Consider the following 15,843-nt stretch of genomic DNA (forward strand, 5'->3'; position numbering starts at 1 on the left):
ATCACGCTCCAGTGACGGAATTAAGGACAGTACGTTGTCCTTGTAATGGGGATCCAGTAGCGTGGCCACCCAGTAATCAGCACAAGTTAGAATGTGGGCAACTCGGCGGTCGTTGCGGAGACACTGCAGCATGTAATCGCTCATGTGTGCCAGGCTGCCCAGAGGCAACAAAAAGCTGTCCTCTGTGGGAGGTGTATCGTCTGTGTCCTCTGTATCTCCCCAGCCAAGCACAAGTGATGGCCATGAGCTGGTTTAGGTGCCACCCTGCTGTGAACACGGTTCCTCCTCCTCCATCTCCTCATCCATCCTCATCATCCTACAGAACTGTGCCCTGGCTGGACAAAATTGTACCTGGCGTTTGTGGGTGCAGGAACCCACCCTCGGAGCCACTTATGAATGACTGGCCGGAAACCCTACGAAATGATCCCTCTTCCTCCTCCTCCTCCTGTGCCACATCCTCTTCCATCATTGCCAGAAGCGTTTTTTTTCAAGGAGGCATAGAAGTGAAATAGTAACGCTGAGTATGGCGTTATCTCCACTGGCCATGTTGGTGGAGTACTCGAAACAGCGCAACAAGGAACACAGGTCTTGCATGGAGGCCCAGTCATTGATGGGGAAGTGGTGCTGTTCCGCAGTGCGACTGACCCGTGCGTGCTGCAGCTGAAACTCCACTATGGCCTGCTGCTGCTCGCACAGTCTGGCCAGCATGTGCAAGGTGGAGTTCCACCTTGTGGGCATGTTCCGTATGAGACAGTGAGCGGGACGGCCGAAGTTACGTTGCAGCGCTGACAGGTGAGCAGCAGCAGGGTGAGAACGCCGAAAGCGCGCACAGACGGCCCGCACTTTCTGCAGCAGCTCTGACATATCGGGGTAATTTTTAAGGAACCTCTGCACCACCAAATTCAGCACATGCGCCAGGCAAGGGATGTGCGTCAAACCGGCTAGTCCCAGAGCTGCTACGAGATTTCGCCCATTATCGCACACCACCAGGCCGGGCTTGAGGCTCACTGGCACCAACCACTCATCGGGCTGTTGTTCAAGGCCCGTCCACAGCTCCTGCGCGGTGTGGGGTTTGTCCCCCAAACAGATAAGTTTTAAAATTGCCTGCTGTCGTTTACCCCGGGCTGTGATGAAGTTGGTGGTGAAGGTGTTACACTGACCGGATGAGGAGGCGGTAGAGGATGAGGAAGCGAAGTAGGAGGAGGAAGCAACAGGAGGCAAACTGAAGCACCCTGCAATCCTCGTGGTGGAAGGACATGCGCCAAACTGCTATCCGCCTTAAGGCCCAGCCGCCACTGCATTTACCCAGTGTGCTGTTATGGAGATATATGGAGCCCTGACCGTGCTTACTGGTCCACGTATCCGTAGTAAGGTGCACCTTGCCGCAGATGGCGTTGCGGAGTGCACACCTGATTTTGTCCCCCACTTGGTTGTGCAGGGAAGGGATGGCTCGCCTTGAAAAGTAGTGGCGGCTGGGCACGATGTACTGTGGGACAGCCACCGCCATAAGGCTTTTAAAACTCTCCGTCTCCACCAGACGGAATGACAGCATTTCAAAGGCCAGTAATTTTGAAATGCTGGCATTCAGGGCCAGGGATCGCGGGTGGGTGGTGGGTAGGGGGGCACTTCCTCTTCCTCTCCAGCGTTTGGGAGATGGAGACCTGAACGCTTCCATGGGACATTGTGGAGATGCTTGGTGACCCAGGTGACCCATCTCTTCCACTTCTGGTGGCAGGGCTATGTGAATGGCCCACGGAAACCCTGCTAGCAGAGTCATCAAAAAGCAGAAGAGACTGCTGCATGACTTGGGGCTTGGCTGATTTGCAAGGGGTGAGGTGAAAGACTGATGGACATCGGCTGCAGGTGCCAACTCTGTTCTTTCAGCATGAGACTGGGTGAAAGACAATGTGAAGGAACTGGAGGCACTGTCAGCCACCCAATCTACTATCGCCTGTACTTGTTCAGGCCTCACCATTCATAGAGCCGCATTAGGCCCGACCAAATAACGCTGAAGGTTCTGTCACCTACTCGCACCTGAGGAAGGTGTTTCACTTGTGCATGTAGCTGGCACAGATAGACCACATCCTCTCCCTGCAACAGGAGCTCCACCAGCAGCACCACGACCGGGGCCACGTCCCTTATTTGACGCTCTCCTCATTCTCCGCAAATTTAGGATCTTGCCCAAAATGGGTGTTTTTTTTAATAACAGAATATAACAGCAGTGTCTAACAAGTGTATTTTACACTGACAGATGCAGCAAAGGCTGCAAATTTAGTATTTTGCCCAAAATGGGTGTTTTTTTAAACCCGGAATATTATTGCAGTATTTTAAGCTTGTATCTCACACTGACAGATGCAGCGAAGGCTGCAAATTTAGTTTTTTGCCCAAAATGGGTGTTTTTTTAATAACAGAATATGACAGCAGTATCTAACGCTTCTATTTCACACTGAAGGATGCAACAAGGGCTGTAAAATTTCGTATTTTGCCCAAAAAGGGTGTTTTTTAAAACCCTGAAAATTATTGCTGTACTTCAAGCTTAAATTGCACACTGACTAATGCGGCATAGGCCCCAGATGGAGGGTATTGCCCAAAATTGGTGTTTTTTAAAACCAAGGGAATTATTGAAGTATTTCAAGCTTGTATTTAACAATGACAGATGCAGCAAACGCTGCAAAATTAGGATTTTGCCCTAAATGGGTGTTTCTTTAATATCAGAATATGACAGCAGTATCTAACGATTGTATTTCACACTGAAAGATGCAACCAGGCCTGTAAAATGTAGTATTTTGCCCAAAAAGGGTGTTTTTTAAAACCCAGAAAATTATTGCTGTATTTCAAGCTTAAATTTCACACTGACTAATGCTGCAAAGGCCCCAGATGGAGGGTATTGCCAAAAATGGGTGTTTTTTAAAACCCAGAAAATTATTGCAGTATTTCAAGCTTAAATTGCACACGGACAAATGCTGCAAAGGCCCCAGATGTAGGATATTGCCAAAAATAGGTGATTTTCTTTAAACCCAGAATAAAACTGCAGTATTTAAACCTTGTATTTGACTGTCACAAATGCACATATGCTGTGCGGGTGCACAGAACTTGCATAAAATGGCGGCCGCCGCCCACCTAACTAACAGACGGATAAAGTTATTTTTCTGGGTCACTGGGCTCAGGGCAGGGTAAAAAGATTGTGCACTGCACCCACACAACAAAATCTTGGTAGATCGCTGTGTTAACAAGCTCTTCAGATTAAAGATTCTGTCCTATTCTCTCCCTCACAGCAGCAGCATCCTATCCCTACACTGATCAGAGCAGAGTGACGTGCAGCGCTACGTGACTCCAGCTTATATAGAGGCTGGGTCACATGCTGCACTGGCCAATCACAGCCATGCCAATAGTAGGCATGGCTGTGATGGTTTCTAAGGGCACATGAGTTAAACGCTTGTTGATTGGCTGTTCTGCAGCCTTTTAAAAAGCACCATTAACTCGCAGAACACCGAACCCGAACTTTCACTGAAAAGTTCGGGTTCGGGGTCCAAAAATCCTAAAGTTTCTGTACGAACCCAATCAGTTGTAAAACAACACATTTCGGGGCATCTCAAGCCCCCTTCATCAGGTCAAAAGATTAATCCTATATGAGTTTTAAGCTATATGAAGAGGCCACCATGCTCTTTGAGGGCTTAGGCCTTTTCCTAGGCCAGTGAATGAGCCTGAGCTGTGCAGCCGCTATCCAATAGATGGCGCTGTGCTTGGTAAGATGCAAGTTCCGGTGAGCACCGTGGGTTCTTCAAAACAACTGAATGGCCCCCTGCCAGGAGTCAGATCTCCACTGATCTCGTAGGAATGATCTATCCTTAGGATAGGCCCTTCATTTTCCACGGATGTGTCTGTTGTCACATCAGTATTTTTTGTTGTGGCAGACCAAGGGTCAGTCACGTGAGGATCAATCCCACGTGTTCAGGTGAATGACGTCAAAGGAGGAAAATGACAGAGGTCAGCGTACGGTTTACAACTCTGCCAGGATCCCAAAAAGGGAGTGTCCTAGGCCCTTTATTTATTCCCCTTCCAAGGGTGTAACCTCTTAAAGTATTGACATGATTGGTTTACAAATATTTCAACAATAACTTCTGATTGGTGCACAAATAATACTTCTAAGTGGTCAGAACTGAATCCATCATTGATTGGTTAGTATTGTATGAGCTTTCTATATTCTACTAATGGGTTAATTGCTGAAATCATGTTTTTTCTTACAAAATGTATACTTAGTTACTAGCACGTACACACGGCTTATCTTATCTTAACACACATGGATGCTAACATTGTTTTTCAGCTACTAGCCATCGCCATTTTCTTGCACACAGAAATTAAAACACAAAAGTCGCTGTGTCTCAGGAAAACTGCGTACTTCTTTAACATTACTGATTATATAAGGAAGTTTTTATCACGTACATAATACTGACACGGAAATGTGAACAAGGCCCCAGCTGAGACATTGCGTTGCCTGCGAGTCATGGTAAAGCTTCACAACTTCCCAATTGCACCCACTGCAAAAATTAAATATGGATTTTTTTCCCTTTAAGGAAATATTACATTTAGGGCACCGCCGTGATCATCCCAAAAGTATCCAGTGACTGGTGGTCTGCACCATGCCTCCATGTGCTGTATGTACAAGATAGACCGCCACTTTGCGTCTGCTTGAAGAGCACGTCCTGCAGCATCCGGGCTGGGATTAGGGACATTTGGTGATCATATAACATATCAGCATATGATTGATGTTCGGGATTTAGATGTTTATTAATCGTGCGACCTGTACCATCCACCTCCCATATCTAGCAGCCTACACAACTAATTCCTCCAGTCATTTCCATTGCAGAACACATGCTGCGCAGATCTAACAGATGGAAATGGTATTAGATAATGAAAAGTGAGGGTTTGTAGCCAGGAAATAATCACTTAGACAGGTCGGAAGATGGTTCTGTGTTAGGGAGGAATATTCTTGACACGGAAGAGAAATATAAATGTAAAACATTGGAAGTGATCTAATGAGATAGACATCGGGGGAGATAAGGCAGGAGGTAGGTAGGTAGATAGATAGATAGATAGATAAATAGATACTAAGATAGATAGATAGATACATTTGAGATAGATATATAGATATTAGATAGATAGATAGATATTAGATAGATAGATATTAGATAGATAGATAGATATTAGATAGATAGATATTAGATAGATAGATAGATAGATAGATATGAGATAGATAGACAGATAGATAGATATGAGATAGATAGATAGATAGATCGTCCTTTTTTGCAGTGTAGTTGTATTTTTGCAGAATTACAGGATTAGAAGTTTTGCAGTAAGTTTTGGGCATCTTCTCGCCCTCTGAGGACTCTCCTGTCTGGAGGGTGAGCTTCTTGCGGCTCGTACACTGTGTCTTATTGCTTTTCGTTGCTCCCGGCCTTTACTTAGAGCTGAGGCCAACACAATCCATGGGGGGAGTCTGCTGCAGGTTTGTATCTCGGACACTTCCCTGCATCTGATCCTGATACTCGGTTTTTATTCCACATTCAGCTTGTATACAGGACGTCACTGTGTCTGAGGTATCACCTCCTCCGGCTACAGGCCGCAGATATCAGAACTGTAAGATACTGGATGTAGTCGTCTTAAAGGAGCTGTCCAGTCTTATGTAACTATGTACAGTTATGTGCAAAGATGTGCATTCATTGTCATTTTCTGTCAGGTAGTCACACGTTGTGATGACAAAGGCAAAAAAACTCTCCCTTTTTGAACGTGGTCGGGTTGTTGAACTGCATAAGGAGGGTCTCTCACAGCGCGCCATCGCTGCTGAGGTGGGACGCAGTAAGACAGTCATTTGGAATTTCTTGAATGATCCTGAGGGTTATGGAACAAAAAAGTCAAGTGGAAGACCCAAAAAAATTTCACCAGCACTGAGCTGGAGGATCCAATTGGCTGTCCGTCAGGACACTGGACGATCCTCGACCCAAACTAAGGCCCTTACTGGTGCTGACTGCAGCCCCATAACCATCAGACGGCATCTGAGACTGAAGGGCTTCAAAAACAAAAAACTTCTTCAAATACCTCGTCTCCTTGAACACCACAGAACTGCTCGTTTGGACTTTGCAAGAGAGCACCAAACATGGGACATTCAAAGGTGGAAGAAAGTTTTATTCTCTGATGAGAATCTTTTTTACCTTGATGGTCCTGATGGTTTCCAACATTACTGGCATGACCAGCAGATCCCACCTGAGATGTTTTCTACGCGCCACAGTGGAGGGGGCGCCATAATGGTCTGGGGTGCTTTTTCCTTAAGTGGAACAATGGAGCTTCAGGAAGTGCAGCGGCTGGACGGCCGCTGGCTATGTCCAGATGTTGCAGAGAGCATTCCTCATGACTGAGGGCCCTCGTCTGTGTGGTAACGACTGGGTTTTTCAACAGGACAACGCTACAGTACACAATGCCCGCAGGACAAGGGACTTCTTCCAGGAGAATAACATCACTCTTTTGGCCCATCCTGCGTGTTCCCCTGATCTAAATCCAATTGAGAACCTTTGGGGATGGGTGGCAAGGGAAGTGGACAAAAATGGACAACAGTTCCAGACAGCAGATGGCCTTCGTGCGGCTGTCTTCACCGCTTGGAGAAATGTTCCCACTCACCTCATGGAAACGCTTGCATCAAGCATGCCGAAACAAATTTTTGAAGTGATCAACAATAACGGCGGAGCTACTCATTACTGAGTTCATGTTTGGAAGTTGGATTTTTGTTTTGGGGGGGTTTAGGTTTTTTTGGGAGGTGTGGTCCTAAACTTTTGATCAGCTGAAAAACAGCCTGTTTCAGGTTATTCGTTGTTTTCATTAAATTGAATGCTGAAAAAATGTTTTGTCTCACTCCCATTTCTTCTTGAATATGATTTTTTGCCAGTTTTTTTAAGTGGTCTTAAACTTTTGATCAGGACTGTATATCAAGAAGTTGTTTTCAAGGATGAACCATAAGCTTTCTAAGAGGAACTCAACCTGGGGTGGTTTTAGTGTAGTATCATTTTCCTGGGTAGCTCTTACACATTGTATCCCCAGTTCGTGCTGCAGATTTAAGTATAAGGCCGTAACGTCCATAGGGAGTAGGGCGTGGTATCCTGCCATGTGATGTCCCTTAATTTGCTAATTAGTTGACTGGAATCATGGAGATAGCTGGGTAGTGCTCTCACATATGGTTGTAAGAAAAGATCCAAATAGTGTGACAGATTACATGTGGCACATTTAGTATTTGAGACAATGGGTCTACCTGGTGGATTTTCAGTACTCTTATGGATTTTTGGGAGATGGTAGAAGTAGGGGGTACATGGAGATCTAGGTAGTAAAAAGTTTATTTATCTTTTATTTATGTATTGTTTATCACAAGCATTTTTTATTAGGTTGCTCAGTTTCTTATTTATATCAGAGAACGGATTATCAGAGATTTTTTGGTAATATGTTGTATTATTCAGGATATTTTGGGCCTCTATTTCGTAATCATTATAATTCTGAAGAACCACCCCGCCTCCTTTATCTGCTGGGCGGATACGTTGTTCCTTATTATTTCTAAGGTTTTTTTTAGAGCTTTTTGTTTGTATTCGGTTAAATTCCCTTTATGGTTGAGGGATACAGATTGAGAGGTGATTCTTTTTAGATCCGTAGATACCAGATCAAAGAAAGTAGGTATACCGTGTCCCTGGCTTTGGAGAGGGAAGAAGCTAGATTTTGGGCAGACTTCTTGGTGTTTATATATGGATGGTTCACTGGATGGTCCATTTTCCAATCTGTTATCATGAGCATTTTTTGTGTGTTCTAATTCAAAATGTCTTTTAATAGTAAGGTTCCTCCTAACTTTTTGCATATCCAAAAATAACTCAAATGGATTAATTGTGTTGTGCGGGCAAAAAGAAAGCCCTTTTCGTAATCATTTGGTCCCAGATGTTGTCAATATGTGGGTAGAAAGATTGAAAATCCTCACAGTAGATACAGGATCCTGTTGAATATTTTTGGCCTACTACCTCGTGCTCTGATTTTCTTTTTCCCGGGGTGGGTTTGAAGTATTGGGTAATTTGTAGGGTGGTCTTTTTGGGGCGATTTTTGTCTCTCAGATCTGATTTCTCCAAGTGAAGTAATGTGGGTTTTTGCACATGGCCTAAAAAAGGTACCAGGGCGGCTGCTCCTGAACCGGTATTATTGATAGTGATAATATGACTATTAGTATCGATAATATCTTGTGAGGATATTGGATGGATAGTTATATTGCTGGCTATAGAAGTGTCGATGGGAGTTCCGATGTCATGTAGGGTAGGGGAGAGGTTCTCTATATTGCTATTGCCAGCAGGTGTATGATTAATTGGAGTGAGACGAATGAGGGGAGAGGCGGTATGACCATCTATATTATGACATTCCTTTATGGGTGTATGGTTCCTAGCTTTGTATTCAAAGTACTCTGATTTAACCCCTTAGTGACCACTAAGACGCCTTTTTACTGACGTAAACAAAGGGGGTTTTAGCTAAACAGCTTGCTTTAATCAATCATTACATGTACTTAAAATGGTGCATTATAACTATAACTTATAAGACCTCATACAAGCACATTGCTGAAAAAACTAAAAAGCTATAGCTCTTGGAATGCATTTTTTTTTTTAAATGCACGTGGTCACTAAGGGGTTAAGGGCTTTAAATTTCTCCAAGAACTCCTCAGTAGAGGAACTGTCTGTATTGTCGGAGCGAGTGTTTCGTGTATGGTTATTAGAAGGCATGGGGGGGGAATAACCTTATGTAGCTCATTTTCTTTCTCTATATTACACATAGGAAGACTATCCTTGGAATTTGTTTTAATATTTTTTGGTCTGGCTAATAACATGTTCAGAACCGATAGCAGCGTCTGTTCTGTTTGGGATTGAGTCAGTACTGGTCACGTGATTATTCATATTCCCTACGTTTGGATTTTTCGTGGGTTCAATAAGTCTTACTAGGTTTCTGATTATAGTTTTTTTTTATGATTGTAATAATATTAAATCAGAAACATGCTATAAACAAATAGGACGCATTGTTGCTCCTTTATGGAGTGATGGATACTTAAAATCCACAGCAGCCCGTAACGAAGGACTCCTTTCTCTATGCCATCTCTCCTCCCCCAACTATGGCCTGCGCGCCAAAAACCTGTCTTTTAAAAATGCAGCATGTTTTTTTTTCAATAAAATAGTCCTGAGGAAGGGGGCCGTTCGCCCTTGAAACGCGTTGTCCATAAATAAATTATCTGCTTTTACCAGTACTTACCTGACAGCGCCAATACAGAGTTTCCAACTTTTCTTTTATTCTTCTCGCTGACCGCTTCATCCCGACGTCCGCACGGGTAGGAACCGGGGCAGCAGCGCAGGCACTCCGTATGCTGGTCGGATAATACCAGCGAAGTGAAATATAGCTGTTGTGACTCCTCACAACGGCAGAGGGTAAGCGCAAAAGGCAGCATTTTTTGCAAAATATGCGTTTAGCCTGTCGCACCAACTTGTTCATTTTGTGGGCGCCATTTTGCCGCAGGTTCCACCATTTTCCATGTCTCTGTCCCCGGTGCTGTCATGTTTCTGAGATCATATGTGTTCTCTCTAAGGAAATGATAGTGTCTTATCTGAAAGCAGATGTTCCTCCTACATTCCTGCTCAGAAGTTTTTGCTCTTACGCTCAGAGACAAACACTCCTCCAATATTTTCTTGAGCTTCGGTGGCACGCCACACTCATCCTTATTATTGCTGAGAACATCTGATGGGGATTGAGAATATCTCCATAATAAAAGCGGCTTCACACTTTCCTGATGGTTTTTTATGCAGGAAAAGATTAGCTGAACCGATGAACGTTTCCAGGGTGCGAGAGCTGGATGCAGATCACAGTATTGCTCTGCATTCCTCATTTTTATGCACCTATTGCAGGAGGCCACGCAGATTGTTCTGCCGCTTCTCAAAATTCAGTGCATCGCAGCATAATATCGAACCCTTGCTTGCCTGGGCAGGATCTGAAATTTGTTCAGCCTGAGCCTCCTGATTCATGCATAGAATGCCAGAAATGCAGTAAAGACTGACACATACACAGAACAGTACCATAGTAAGTTTTGCCTGCTGTTAGCAACTAGGGATAAGTGAATCTTCAGATTTCAGTTTCACCCATTTGTCCAAAAATAAGGATATGTTCACACTACGTCTTTGACACAGGTTTCTTCCTCCCATTAATTTCAATAGGAGGCAACGCTCCTATTGGCTTACAGCCGCAGTTGGGACGAGTAGGTACATGTCCGTTCTTGCCATGGCCTTTAACCACGGTTCTCCAATGTTGAACCCTGCCTCCCATTGGCTGAAGAGACTATTCCCCAAGAGTGCTGTTCTCCTGGGGCCAGAACAGCGACCCCGATCTGAGATCAAGGAAGCCGTTCATCCCCTGTTGTAGCGTGGATACTGCCACTGTGATATGTCCCTATGTAGGAACCCACCTTTCTCACCTTTTTTTCCAATAGTAATGGGAAAAAAAGCTGTTTGTTCGTTGCTTCTCCTCTAAAAAATATTGGATAAAAAGTGATCATACACACCCCAAAATGGTATCAATAAAAACTACAGATCACCCCGCAAAAAAAAGAGCCCTCACACAGCTCTGAAGATGTAACTATAAAAAAGTAAAGGGGGTCAGAATATGGGGATGCAAAGCAAATAATTTTTTTCAAAGTTTTGTTTTTTTAAATATTAAAACACAAGAAAAACTCTAAAAATGTGGTATCGCTGTAATCATAATGACCAGGAGAATGAAGGGAACAGGTCAGTTTTTAGGGAACCTATTTTTTTATAATATAGTTTTTTTTTTGTAATAGTTCCCCCCCCCCCCCAATTTCAGCCCATATAGATTATTTCCAGCTTCCCACTACATTGTGTACGAAATTAAGCATTACACAGTGCCCATTCAAATCAATGGGTAGTGTCACGGAAGGTGTTGCAGAAAACTAGTAGACACAAATAAAGATCCGACTGACTTGATCCCAAACTAAGGAACATAAGTTCTTATAAAAGCCCTAGAGCTCTCCCTGACTGCTCAGCCCATGCAAAGATCTTTATGATAGAAAGTTGCATGTCCTCGTACCTAGACTGTGTGACACCTGAAAACCCTACAATAGTGAGGGGACACGACCACCAGCTCCCTACACTTAATACGGAGGGAGTCAGGGTCACCTAGGATCAAGCTAACAGGAAAACACAAATAAAGGAACAGACTTATCTGAGGAACCAGCGGTTGCAGCATCTAGCAGTGAGCACAATCCAGGAAGTTGTATAAACCGCAAAGTGATGCAGTATGGGAGGGGATATAAAGGGATGCAATCAGTGCAACTAGATGACAGCTGAGAGAGGGAAACGAGATGACAAAACGAAACGAAAACAAGAGAACCTCAAGCAAGAGGTACTGAAGAACGTCTGTCAGAGCTTCTCAGAGATCTGGCGGTGACAGGTAGTCTGTGTGATCTAGGACAGGAAAGGTCCTCCAGAGACAGAGATAATCTTTGTAACCTCTCTTCACTCTGAGAATGGGGATCCTGAACTGAAGACCCCCTCTATGAAGTCAGGATTCCCTAATAGAGAGTATGAAATAGGGTTTTCTGTACTTGATAATCTCTTTATAAGAAAGACAGGTGAGCCCATTTCCCATAAAAATTAGATAAAAACATGTTTAAAAATAAAATAAAATAGGAATAGGACATGTTCTATTTTGTTTTGTGGGGCTGTGGAACGGACATACGAATGACCACATCTTTTGTGGCCCCATTGAAATGCGGACTAAAAAGGCAGGTGTGAATGCCCCCGCACATTCTGTGCCTAGTCCTGCTCGCATTATATCTGGTTTACGGGTACTTTCACACTAGCGTTATTCTTTTCCGGTATTGAAATCCGGTAAAGGGTCTCAATAAAAACGCATCAGTTTTGCCCTAATGCATTCTAAATTGAAAGCAATCCGTCCAGGATGCATCAGGATGTCTTCCGTTCTGTCCCTTGTACGGTATTTGACCAGACAAAATACAGCAGCATGCTGCAGTATTTTTTCCTACCAAAATTCCGGAACACTACCGCACTTGCCGGCATTAATTTCCATTGAAGTGTATTATTGCCGAATCTGGTACCAAGTGTTCTGGAAATTGCTGCATCGCCGGAACCGCTTTTCCGATCTGCGCATGTGCAGTTCTTTCTAGCTTTGAAAAATAAAAATATCGGATCCGTTATTCTGGATGACACCGGAAAGACGAATCTGGTATTTCAATGAATAAGTCTAACGGATCCGTATCTAGAAAAAAAAGATATCCGTTTGTATACAGATTTCCGGATCCGACAGGCAGTTCCAAAATTGCGGAACAGGTGCGGACCCATTCATTTCAATGGGGCCGCAAAAGATGCGGACAGTACACTGTGTGCTGTCCGCATCCGTAGATCTGATCCGCGTGCCCGCATTTCCTATTCGGACAAGAATAGACATTGCTATCATAGGGCCGGCTACATTCACATGGCCAGTAACCGTGTTTTGCGGATCCGCAATTTGCACTGACAGAGAGCGGCGATCACATCGCCTCCGTCATTTAACCCCTCAGGTGGCGCAATCAACTGTGATCACAAAGTCACACATACCACAAAAATGGTACCAATAAAAACTATTGTAGACCAAAATATAAAAAAGTTATGGCTGTCAGAATGTAGCGATGCAAAGAAAATTAAAAAAATTTTTTAAAGTAATTAAACAAAATTTGGCATCATCGTAATTCTAGTGAGCGGCAGAATAAGGACATCAGGTCATTTTTAGTGCACAGTGAACGCCTTGATGTCAAAACCCCAAAAACCTTTTTCATTTTTACCCCAGAAAGATATTTTTTTCCCATTTTCCAATACAAGACATGGTAAAGTAAATGGTGGCATTAAAAAAAAACGCATCTTGTCCAGGCAAAAAATAAGCCCCTCATAAAGCTATGTGAACTGAAAAATCAAAAAGTGCAAAAAATGAAAATAGGCCCGGTCTTTAAAGGGTTAATAAATGACCCCCAAAGTCTATTAGAAATTCGTATAACTTTTTATTTCTTAAAAAAAGATTTACCTTTGCTTTTATAAAAGCCGACAATCTCTTTAATTACAAGATCACAGCGCTGGCAGTGGACACCCAGGGAAGGACAAGGCGAGGACTGTAGAGGGCGCCAGACGCCGTGCACCACACTGTTCTGTAGCAATCCATAGCTATAGACTCCCGAAATGTGAATCCGGTATTGTCTACATCAAAATAGATGATTAAAAGAATCTTAGTTATAGGACAGCTGATTGCTTTATAATTCCAGTTTCTGCATTTTTCTCTCTATTTTTGTATTTTTGAGGAGGACACGCTCTTTAACATTAAACCAAACGAACCGTTCTCTGCTTATTACAAGAGTCATCACCGATTATATAATTCACAATGGATGTTACAGAAATACAAATGGCAAAACTTGAAAGATTGGATCTATTGTTACAATGACAAAAATGTGAAATGTAAAAATGGATAATTTAAAAAAAAGTTTCTTTTTTCATAAAAGTCTTAGGCAAATAGAATTAACATGACCGACTATTTTTTTTATAAATCTTAATTTTTAATTATCATCATCAGCCATATACACAGTCGAGTCACATTATTATGACCACTAGCTAATATCAAGAATGACCGTCATGTGTAGCATGGACAGCAGCTAGATGGGCCCGGAGTGACTCCATAAGGTCCTGGTTGGTTGTCACAGGTATCTGGAGCCATGCTGACTGCAGTGCATCCCACAGATGCTGGAGGGAGCGTGGGGTAAGATCCATAGAGCGAACACGGTGATCGAGGTGGTCCCACACATGCTCAGTTGGGTTCAACTTTTTGGAAATTGGGGGCGAGGGTAGTACTTTAAAGTTTTGGTCATGCTCTTCCAACCAAAGTCAAAATTTCTAGCCGTGTGACATGTCGCATTGTCTTTGCTGGAAGATCTAATCTGCCCCAGGAAAGACAATCAGTATGTATGGGTGTACGTGATCTGCAGGGATGGATTCATATCCAAATTAGTTGTGTGCCTTCCACTAGGATGATTGGGCCTAGAGAATTCCCCGGAAACATTCCCCAGACCATAACACTGCCACCATCTAGTGTTCTTCCATCAATGGTTGCCGGGTGTTTGTTCTCTAAAGTTTCTCACCTGACATGCCAACGTACCTCCGTTTGATGAAGTAGAAAAACGTGACTCATTGGAGAAGACAATTCTTTGCCAATCAGCAGAGGGCCATTTCTGATACTGCCGCGAAAATTTTAGCTTTTTCTGCCGATGCAACTTCATTATCAGAGGAGCAGTGATCATCTGCTTAGACACATGTCTGATAGCTAGTTCATTCTGGCGGTGCGCTGCTCCACTGTACAATATCGGTCTGCCCTTGCGCACCGACAATTACCTCTCACATCAATGGCACGTGGTGCTCTGCAGTTTCTACGCTGCTTATTCCCAATGGTGCCATTTGTCCACTCCCCCAATAAACTTTCACCACAGGAGCGCAGGCACGGATCACAAACTGCACAGTTTGAGAAATATATATGTGTGCAGACAGCCTATCACGCACCTTATATACCCACCAAGCCAGCTCACCACATGTAGCTTCCTCCTACTGTACGATCTGCTGATGTCAAAAATAGGAAGTGGTCATAATAATGTCTATTTTGATAAAGTCAAATTGACCATCATCAGGATTTGAAAATATCCCGTACCTTGAGATTTGGTCAAGAACAAATTTGGGTGGATAACAATGAACAATAGTTTAACAAGTATTGTGATAATTAAGAAACAATTGATTCGGTCTAGCAGCCGTGGTTGTCCTACCTGGAAGGTACTTCCTCAGACTGGCGTATTTTCCTGCAGTTTCAAATAGGGGTCCCTTTGCCCTTGGCCCCTTTTCTATCTTGTCTTTCTCCCCTCATGTAATTAAAAGCTACCACAGAAAATTTCAGTCCAGAGCAGAGGGGACCTCTAGAGATATTACGTTCTTCTGTTCTCGCTTTCCTGGATTTCCCCATTACATTTTATATCCCTTTAGTGTTCTTGATTTGTTTTGTTACTGTACCTTCACCTGTATCCATGACTTCTGATTGTGTCCATGATCATGATCAATTTTGTATCTTGACCCCACACCGGTAACAATGACCCTGACTGTGGCCTTCCAGAAAATCTTGACTTGTCCTCACCCATATTCCTTTCTGTGATATCCATTGATCAAGAAAGCAATACTGATGATACTCTGTGGAGGACTCTGGTGAGAACTGCTTTAGACTCCTATGACTGCTATCAAAAATGAAGGCAAGATTAACAATGTATGTCTGGACCTTTTGGACATATCTATCACATACATACAGACACATATATGGATGAAATATATGAAGCCTCATTGATCACAGCCAGGGTGTATATCAGGAACAATGGTGTAGCTTCAAAAGCTTCAGACCATGCCACACAGTAAGGTCCATAGAGATGGGACCAGGCACTCACATATGCCATTTCCATGTACTAGCTTTAATGTGTTGAGAAACGCTTCTAACCCATAACCATGGTAGTTTTGGTCTTGGTTCACTCATAATGGTGCAAGGTCAGATTTCAAGGAGGTAAAAGGACGTGGGGGTCTCAACCACCTTGGGAATCTAGAGGGCCACTACCAGAAACCTTCTTGAACAACTTTCATTGCGTCTATTCACCTGAAAAGAGGTGGAGAAGTTACCAGCTTTCTTACTAAATGTCTAAGGGAGTCTCTGGCTGGGCTT

This window comes from Bufo gargarizans, chromosome 5, assembly GCF_014858855.1.
Source record: "Bufo gargarizans isolate SCDJY-AF-19 chromosome 5, ASM1485885v1, whole genome shotgun sequence".
NCBI classification, from domain to species: domain Eukaryota; kingdom Metazoa; phylum Chordata; class Amphibia; order Anura; family Bufonidae; genus Bufo; species Bufo gargarizans.